The following is a 10,548-nucleotide window of genomic DNA, read 5'->3' as shown; positions in this document are numbered from 1 at the left end:
CAATACCATGAAGTACTTTGCTCCACCTAGAGAGGTTGCAAGTGGACCAACAAGGTCTGCGTGGACAGTCTGGTAGGCTTTAGATGCCCACCTGCCAGAAACCTTGCCCTATTGAACTGTGTGTCATCATGATGGCCTTGGCCGGTTGTGAGTTGTGAAGGCCGCTTCCTGCAAGGCCCTTTCCACCTGGCCTGGGGGGCAGGGCCCAGACACCAGCTCTACTAAAGAGGCTCCTGGTGAGACCAGAGGGACATCGCTCGGCCTGACAAGAAGCCCAAACTATTGGATTCTTTTGCCCCATCTTTTTGTGCCTGCTAAACAGCCGTGTCATGCTTATGATCATATTTTATTCTCTTGGGAATTCTGCTGTTTTAAATGTGCATTTTATATTTGACTTTACTTAGCAATGTTGTTGTTTTTTTTGGGGGGGGTGCTTAAGTTTTTTGTTTTGTTTTTGTTAACTTTGTGTTAAATATGTATTCTGTAGTTGACTTCCTTTGTAATGTTTTATTTTGAAATCTTTAATATTTCAGTTTTTGGTTAACTATGTTGCTTTAACTGTATACTCTATATTTGACATTCTTCAGATTGTTTTATTTATGTTTTAATATGCTGTAAACTGCTTTGAATTTTTTCTTGAAAATATAAAGCGCTATAGAAATGAAATAAATAATAATAATAATAATAATAATAATAATAATAATAATAATAACGTTCATTGAAATGTTGTGTCCAAAGACTGCAGCCGATGGAGAGATCACCCCTCCCTCAATTTTCTATCAGATTATTTAGATTTGGTAAATAATTCTTAATGCTATTCTTATTGTATTGATTATTATAATTGATTTATGTAGTTCTGACGGTTTAGCTGCCTTGAGCATGAAAATAGAAAGGCAGGATACAAACCTAATCTAATAAAGAGCCCTCCTCCTCCTCCTCCTCCTGAGCCTGGGGCAGGACCGTAGCCTGAGAGAGAGAGGGTTGCACAGTTCCCCAATTATTTTGGAGGAATTCCACACCACACATTTAAAGCTCCTACACCACTTGAAAGAGTCCAGGCTTTCCCTCAAGAATCCTGGGAACTGTAGTTTGACAAGGGTGCTGAGAGATGTTAGATCTGTAGCAAACAGAGGTTCCCAGGATGTGTTGGGTGAATCTGTGACTCTTAGTGCAATGCTTCTTGAAATGTGTGGTTGTGACCATTGTCCTCATAACAGCACTGGGGTTCGGATTGCAGTGTGTGTGTGTGTGTGTGTGTGTGTGTGTGTGTGTGTGTTGCAGAATGGTTTAATTAGCTCATTCTCCTCCTAGCACATCGTCTTCATTCAACTCTGGCTGTTGACTGAATGCTTTCTTATAATTATTCTTATGTTTAAGTGGGCTTTGGCCTCCTTCCAGACAGCAGCTTGAAAGGGAAGCAGAGGAAAGCTCAAATGATGACAGAAGGCAGGGGCATCCAACAAGCAAGAGTTTTGGTTTGGATGTGACACTTTTAGACTTCCCCAGGCCATCCCGAAGCCCCAATTTCACTCGGCCCCATTTCACTCTGGTCCATCTGAGTATCTCCTTTCCACCTATGCCTCCCCCCCCCCAAATATTCACAATTAAGAAATCAGAAAACAACCCCCACCTCTCTTTCAACAGAACTAGATGGAATGATCAGGCATAGCAACACCTGCAGAGAGGATAAAACCAAAATGTTTCCAAGGGACACATTTATCAAACAAGCTATCTGCCCATAGCTCAGTCAGTAGAGTGTGAGACTCTTCATCTCAGGGTCGTGGGTTGGAGCCCCACGTTGGGCAAAATATTCCTGCATTGCAGGGGGTGGACTAGATGACTCTTGTGGTCCCTTCCAACTCTACAATTCCATGATATCCTGTGAGGAGTAGTCTGAAGTGAAGGCACAAGACAGGAGTTGATCATCATGTGAGCTGCGCACAGGTGGGCTGAAGCGAGCTGCTGACCAGTCCTGTGGAGCCTCCTTTTATTGAGACAAATATGCAAGCTAGGCAGATACATTTTGGGCTGTGACCTTTACACACCTTTGGTCCCAAGATCGTGGGGTGGTACAAAGTTATTTTGGCACCTGTTTCCACCGCGTCATTTTCCCCTTGCACAGTGTATGACGAAGGAGACAAAAGGTCTCAGGGACAAAGGTTACAGACAGGACACCGCAGACTGCTGGGACCGCAAAAGGTCAGACAGAGGGAACGATGTTCCAGACAGCCATGACTTTGTCTGTGAGGGGGAGTATGCTACGCACCCCAGGGTGACGCGTGCAGGCAGACTGTGGCTGCCTGCTGGTGGGGAGTGTGCTCCCTCTGGACCCCACTGCCCACTCCGCGATTATCCCTACAGTAGTCAACTGAGTTTTACTCAGAAGAGATGCGTCAAAATCAACACAGCCACGTAATTTGTGCCCATCAATTTAAATAGGTCTGCTGTGGAAAGGACTGATGTTGACTACAACCCTGATGTTTTCTGATTATTTTATAGAGCGTTTCCCTCAATACCAAAAAATGGAGGCAGAGACAATTTACTGAATTTCAAAACCACCGAAGCTTTATTGAATGAACAAATCAATTTATTACAGCCACAAACCAGAATATGGACTTATACAGAGATAGAGAACATGTAGAAGAAGAAGAAGAGTTTGGATTTGATATCCCGCTTTATCACTACCCTAAGGAGTCTCAAAGCGGCTAACATTCTCCTTTCCCTACCCCCCCCCAACAAACACTCTGTGAGGTGAGTGGGGCTGAGAGACTTCAGAGAAATGTGACTGCCCCAAGGTCACCCAGCAGCTGCATGTGGAGGAGCGGAGACGCGAACCCGGTTCCCCAGATTACGAGACTACCGCTCTTAACCACTACACCACACTGGCTCTCATATATATGTAGGTTAAAATTAAAATCTATAAGCTAGAACACAGTAAAGAATACAGATGTGAAACTATTAAAATGTGTAGTTTAAGACCTTAACCGCTAATTTTAAATATGCATGTCAATGCTTTATTATAAGTAAGGCAGGTAAAATAATTATTACTCTTAATAGTGTTCATTGCTATGAGGCTTCTTGAAGCAATTCAGAATACAATCAACATTAGCAGAACACTTTCCTTTACAAGGACAATTTAAAAAGCAACAATTTAAAAGCAATAAAAAAGTAATATTGCATAGGAAAGAATTCTAAAACAACAGCAATGATCACAATTAGCAACAACACACAATGAAACAGCAAGCAAAAATTGCCACTCCATCATCGCTGAGCCTTGAAACTTGTGTCTTAGCCCCATAATCGAAACTGACATCAAGTCTTATGTCATCTGGAAGAGAATGAAGGAGAAGAGAGATGAATTTCTGCCACATTTACTGATTCACCAAATTGACCTGGCCCCCATTCCACCCTATTTACAAGGAGGCTTTATGGATCCTGTCTTTGGTGGCAACGACTCCTTCCAAGCCTGCAGTTTGGCCATCTTTGTGCTGTGGCAGGATTTCACAGCCACATGACCCAGGAGGTCTGCATCAAGCAAGGATGCTGCAGCTACTGAGTGGGCTCTCCTTAGTCTGGAAAGTACGACTGAGGGAATTGGCTGGCTCAGGGGGCGTGACCAGCCCTATTTATCGCTGGCGCGGCCGGGGATCTCCCTCTTTTGCCGGACTTGGTTTTTCGCCTACCTGGGGGGGGGGGGGTTGCGAGTTGATGTGCATCAGCAGGACTCCCTCTACTGGTGGTTAACCCTTCCCGGACTTCAAGCGGACAGGCTGAAGCCGGATAGTCAGTTAGGACCAATGCCTAAGCCAATACCACTCATCACCTGTAACCAATAAAGTTGTGGCCATATTTAGCCCATTAACCTGAAATAATTGTGTCATGTGTCTTTATTTCCACTTTGGAACTCGCCACGCAATAGGGCTCTTTTTGTTTTTTTATGCACCCACAGACCCCAAACGGCTCTCCACAGGAACACAGTGGTGCATCTCATGTATGGGGGGGGGATTCCAACACTCCCCCCACCCCCAGCAAAGGAAAGATAAGAGAAGCATTTCCAGCATTTAAAAGAGCCCTCAGCATAATGCTTTTAGGACAGCAGCCCTGCCTGGAGAGCGAAGGGGGCTGCTAGGAAGGTCGTCAAAGCATCAAGGCATAGATGAGCCAAAGAATGCAATGAAAACTCTCTTAGAGTCAGAGTGACTGACAGGAAGACTGACAGAACCCCTGTCTGTTGCAGTTGATGGCTGAAGAGTTGAGAAACGGAGAAGGGGTAGAGAGAGGGGGGTGTATAGTGGCTAGAATTCTGGACTAGGAGGACCTGGGAGATCCGAGTGCAAATCCCCACTCAGTCATGAAGTGCACTGTTTGATGTTGGGTCCAGTCACTCTCATCCTAGCCTGCCTAACAGGTTTGTTGTGAGGGGGAAAACAGGGGGAAAGGCAAGCCATAAATGCCACCTTGAACTGCTTGGATGAAAAGTGGGCTACGAATGTAATAAAAAGCATCCCAAAATAATGATCATGGAAGGTACCCTGGGGATCATCTAGTCCAACCCCCTGCAATGCAGGAATATGCAGCTGTACCTTATGGGAATCGAACCTGCAACCTTGGTGCTATCTGCAGCTCCCTCTAACCAGCTGAGCTGCAATGAGATTTGAGGGAGAATGGGAAGGCAGGTGGGAAGAGAAGTTAAGCTGTTCAGGAAGGGGTTGAATTCCATGGGGATGCTGGCCGTGTGGGGGACCCCAAACCCTCGCCCCAGAAGATTACAAAAAAGAAGCAGTCGAAATCCTACTTACAGATTCACGATGCTGGCCATCTCTTCAGGTGAAATCCCCTCCTGTTTAAACTCAACTGCTTTAAAATGCTCACACAACACTAACTCTGACCCTTGCCTCTAACCCTATTGCTACTCCTCTCTGTCTAAAACATACAGGAAAATATGTGCACAAAATATACAGATGAAAATGAAATGATAAAGTGAAAGCATTTGTTGAAATACAGTAGAGAACTCACGCCTCCCGAGTTGAGGGAGGCCTTGCTTTGCATGCAGGAGATCCCAGGTTCAGTCCAGGATCTCCACCAGACAGGGCTGGGACTGCCCCCTGTTTGAAAACCCTGCAGCGCTGCTGCCAGTCAGTGTAGGCAGTGCTAAGCTAGATTGACTCTGTCAAGTGCAACTTCCTATGAATGCTCCTCTTATACGATTTCTCGAAACACAAGCAAGCTACCTTATCAACGAGTTGTGAGAGTTCATTCATGGCTTTTAACAAACAGCAGAAACCATTTTATTATTTCTATGTGAGTACAGAAATCCTGAATATGAAAGGAAGGAAACTTCCTGCCTCTGCAATAAAGGCAGCTGCACTGCTAGGTGAGCTGTCCCGATGCCAACTGAAACAGACCCTCCAAAGATTCAAAGGTGAAAAGGGAATTTTGAGCATCTGAGCACAACTGGGCCGTCTTCTGCGTTAACGTGAAGTGCAGGAAGTGATTGCCTTGAGCAGGGGTAGGCAACCGAAGGCCCGGGGGCCGGATGCGGCCCAATCGTCTTCTCAATCCGGCCCACGGACAGTCCGGGAATCAATGTGTTTTTCCATGAGTAGAATGGGTCCTTTCATTTAAAATGCACCTCTGGGTTCTTGGTGGGGCATAGGAATTCGTTCATTTTCTCTCTCCAAATTATAGTCCGGCCCCCCACATGCTGTGAGGGACGGTGGACCAGCCCACGGCTGAAAAAGGTTGCTGACCCCTGGCCTTGAGCCTCCTCAGGACTGGCGCAGGGGCCGTGCATTTCAGGGTGCCAGCCAAGGCCCCTGCCCCAGTACTGATTGCTGATTCTACTGAGTCCATCAGTATATTGTTGTGAAGTGACCTGGCATTTTTAATGAAGTGCAATATAGGCTTGTCTTACATCTTTAACAACAACAACAACACAGTAAATTGCACAGAAGAATTCCATGTTGCCTGTGGGAGCGGCTGGGTAGACCTCTTTGCAGCTGCATGATCCAGGCATTTGATCTATAAGCAACTGGTCAATCTTCATAATTGGCTCTGACTTCGTGTAGGAGATGGAACGCATTCTTCTATTTCTCACCCCCGTATTCCACCCCCACCCCCCTCCTCCTATACTCGGACGGTGCCGACTACTCATCTCTACAGAGTGAAATGTTTATGAGTCCTGCAGATCTAGTCTCAGACGTCAAACCTCTACCCCAAAGACGGGGGAGCCTGTGACATTTCTTTGGACTGCTATATGCTGAAGTGAACAAATGTTTTGTCTGAAACCCTTGAGAGCTTCTGTGGGCCGCCCGAGAGAGCACTGGGCTAGAGGGATCATGGGGATGACTTGTTCCACAACAGCAGATGGCATGCAGAAATTTAAACTGTAGCAAAGGGAGGTAAACTGTCTAGCTAGCTAGCTAGCTATGTCTTGCTGAAAGTGCATGCACTCCTCTTAGCCAAAGCCCCAATAACTGCAAGCGTGGAGCCACACAAACACGCCTGATCTCAACACTGTCTTGGGGGAAACTCCCGATGCTGGAAAATTCATGTGCTCAATTTCTGCACATTGAGACAGGAGCCAAAGAAAGCACACGCAGAGTAGGGGGGCTCATAAAAAAGGTTTCTTTGGGAGGGGGTGGGTTGAGGTTTGCTCCGATGTGAAAGCTAAAGAGCAGGCTTTCACAGAGAAAGGAGCAGAGTGAGGCGGAAACTACCGGGACCCGTGCTTTCCAGGCACGCTGACGGGAGGGATGAGTCCAGCATTGCATTGTTGGGTCGTATTTTCAGTGACAACTATTTATGACAGAGGTTTACAGAAAATTGATCTAAAACCTCTGCTTGTAAGAGGCTATGGGCATTTGAAGAAGCCCATCATAATCTTTACATGAAATGTATCTTTAGAACACCGGTGGCGTCATGTCCCCATTTGTTGCCTTAGTTTCTCCATCAATGCACCACCCACAATTTGCCATCATATTGGCATCAGGTGTTTTCCAGGCCAGTGAATGTCAGCAACCCCTTCTTCTAAAGCTGCTTCCCCAGTTTCATCCAAAATAGAAAGAAATGCCATTTGGTAGCCCATTGAGAAGCTTTGGGAAGTAATGAAATACATTTCTGAAAGTTATTTATGGATGCACAAGGTCACCACATCTTTGCTTAAGGTGAATGGAAAGGAACATTTCCCCAGGCGGCACACCACTGTCCCCGAATCTTGTCCGCTGCTTGGTCATTTCAACAGATTGTGTGTCTTAGTAAGATTTTGTACATTTCAGAAAGCTTTCCCTTGCCTACAAATGAAGTGCATGATTTTTCAAAAACTTATTAATGCCCCGTGCTTTTACTTCTGGTGTGGTAAAAAATTGCAGAATCTGGCTATCATTTAAAGCAGTGTAAGATGCTGGTTTACGTTTCCCCTCACATTTGGTGACTAGGTAGGGATATGCAGTTTTGTGTTTTGTTTTTTGAAGAGTTCCTAAGGAGTCCTGCTGCTTCCGAGTTTTATTTTGGGGGTTGTTGTTGTTTTTGTTTACAAAAAGGTAATCCAGTTGTAACCTTTTTCTAGGTACAATTCTGTACATTCTGGTACTACCTGTTCACTCATGGTCCCTCCAAATCCCTTTGTTTCTTTTAGCAATGTGTCCTTGTGTATCTGCTACCTTTGCTTACAGAATTTCTCCTGAGGGGCGCTTTGAACATGTCCCGTAATACATGTGGATAAAAGGAATCGCCTTTGTTAATTTCAAAAGCCATTTTATTTCTTCCATGATTTTCTTCTGTTGTTAATTTATTTTGCAAACGCAAGTGGGGTTTAGTCACCAGAGAGGTGGAGTCTGTGGTTTTGCTCAATAGGTCATGGTCATTTCAAGAGCCATAGGGCCTGAGATGGTTCCAGCTCTAATTTACGTGTAAGATTAGGAGTCCAAGAATGTGGAATCAGTACTGCAGAAGGTCAGTTCTGACATACTTCCCCCCTAAATAGTGGGTGAAGTCCTTTTGGAAAGGACTCAAAGGTTTCAAAGTGTCAAGTTTTGCTGTACTGAAGGACTGTCCATATCTAATCTATTAGAACATTGAACCCTCCTCCCCACTCCAGGAATTTTGCTATCCAAAGTGGGTTTGAATTTGGATAATAAAAGTTTCCAGTCGAGTAGATTTATATATTTTAGTGAAGGTAAGCAACTTAAAATGACCACAGACCCAGTAAAACTCATTACAAAGAGAAGAGAAACAACATTTAAAAGCAGATACAAATAATGAGGCATTATTCTTTTCTCAAGAAACCAGCAAAATTTCACTTTTCCTGTTTTATTTTAAGCATGCTTTTTATTCAAGTTTTTAACAAACAACAAGGGGGTAAGCTGCTGACTATAGGCAGACTATCCTTTCTCAAGGGCCATTCCAAATGTGTACAATTGATGGCTCCAAAGTAAGCTGCACTCTGTGAGTCCAGAGGGCAACTGGTGCCATTGTCCCTGTTAGCATTTTGTAAGAAAGGGCACCAAGATTTCATCAAGCTGTCTGCCTTGATGAGACTTGCAGTGAGGATCCCTTTGATAAGCCATCGGCAATGCATAAAGGAGGGCAGGTGGCTTGGTGAGCAGGGAAAGTCTTTCAAAGATTTGGACCAGCGATGTGCCTTTGCTTCGGGCAAAGGGTGATGGTGGATGGATCATAGCTACCTAACTCAGCACTGTCTGTACTGATTGGCAGTGGCTCTACAAGGTTCCAGGCAGGTGATGTTTTCAGTTTCACCTGGAGATGCTGGAGACTGTTCTGGGACCTGCATCACCAGTGAGCTCTGGTCCTCCCTTAAGGAGTTCGGCGGCTCAATGGTCTGACTCTGTGGAAGGCACCATGCTATTCCCCTTTAAATTAGCCATTTCGACAGAAAACATGAGAACTGGAATTTTGCTCTTGAATTGATTTTTGGATCGCCTGCATGCCAAGCACATACTTCTACCACTGGGCCAGCACCCTTCCTCAGTGACTGAGGTCTCATTGCACACAGCCATCCAGCAAGCAAAAAAATGGTATTGTTAGAAGGGCAGAGTGGGGAGCAAGAGATTCAGGGGCCGGTTTTAGACCCACAGTGCTCGGGTTTATTCTGCTGCCTGCTTGACATTGTGCCTCCTTTCCCCCTACCTTTTATTCCTATGAAAGTTTCACAGTGTCGCTGCTTGGGATTCTGGATAATCTATGGTGTTTTTCTTTTCAGTTTTTTTAATTAATTTTCCAAAAAATTTTTAAGACAAACAAACAAACAAACAAACTGAAATATACTCAGAGTCGCAAAGTGATTTCATGCTCTTTATTCAGCTCATAGTGGTGAGGAGGAATGAATGAATGTCTCCTCAAAGTATCTGCTTTATATACATTATTTACACAATGGGCTGCACATGATTGGCTAATTCCGGAATTCTACTGTAAGCCAATCAGGTTGTGGATTCACTTCTATCTGGAGCATGATTGGGTGGTTCCTGCCAACCAATCATACTGCTGCATTGTTCTAGGACCAATCAGACTGCTGCATTCTGAATCCTATTGTTCTAGGACCAATCAGACTGCTGCCTTTTGGATCCTATTGTTCTAGGACCAATCAGACTGCTGCAGTTTGGATCCTATTGAACTCAGTACATAACACAAACAAACATACATCCTAATTGTAATTAAACCAATCTTGATAACATTGTTAAGTGACTTCCTCAAATCCCCCTGGTTGAATTTCATTGTATTTCATTTTAACAGTTTTCCAAAATCAATCTTCTTTAAAAAAAAAATATAACTTGATCACTTCACATCTTTCATTCTTTCTAATCTAGCTTGAAACATCTTAATTCCTATCCTTACATATTTAAACCCTAAGCCTATCTCATATTTGCAAGCTTTTCCAGTTAGGTTATCTTGACATATTTAGCTAAATAATCTTTGACTTTTGTCCATTCTTCCTGGTACTCCTCCTCCTTCTGGTCGCGGACTCTTCCCGTCAGGTGGGCTAGCCCCGGGATTCTGGAGAATCTATGTGACTAGATGCTTGTAACGTATGCCAGGCAATCTGGCACAAGTGGGTAGGGTTGCCATCCGCCGGGATTTGGCTGTTGGAAACAAGTGTCCATGCGGGAAACGCTTGAATGTCCAGGAAAATCCCAAGGTATAGCAATTCTACACGTGGGGAGTAGGGACGCAAGCGCAAATCAGAATAAAGCAAAGGCTGGGAAAGTTCAGACAGAAACACACACACACACACACACACACACACACACACACACTATTCCTCAAGATTTGTGTTTAAGACACAGGATCATAGAATTGTGGAGTTGGAAGGGACACCGAGGACCATCTAGTTCCGTTATTCCCAATCAGGGGTCCGTGGCCCCATCCCTTGCCTCCCTCCAACTAATTTTCTCTCATATTGGCATGGCAATAGCATACATTTTATGGGTGGTCTTGTTGTTTTTAGTATACCTAAAATCCTTTGCTTATTACCCCACATTTTGTTCAAAAAATTGCTTTGCAGAGGTAACTACCATAGAGTTATCAATTTTT

Source organism: Podarcis filfolensis (genome assembly GCF_964270895.1).
Source record: "Podarcis filfolensis genome assembly, chromosome: W".
Classification (NCBI taxonomy): Eukaryota; Metazoa; Chordata; class Lepidosauria; order Squamata; family Lacertidae; genus Podarcis; species Podarcis filfolensis.
The sequence above is the reverse complement of the archived record's forward strand: the minus strand, read 5'-3'. Positions refer to the sequence as shown.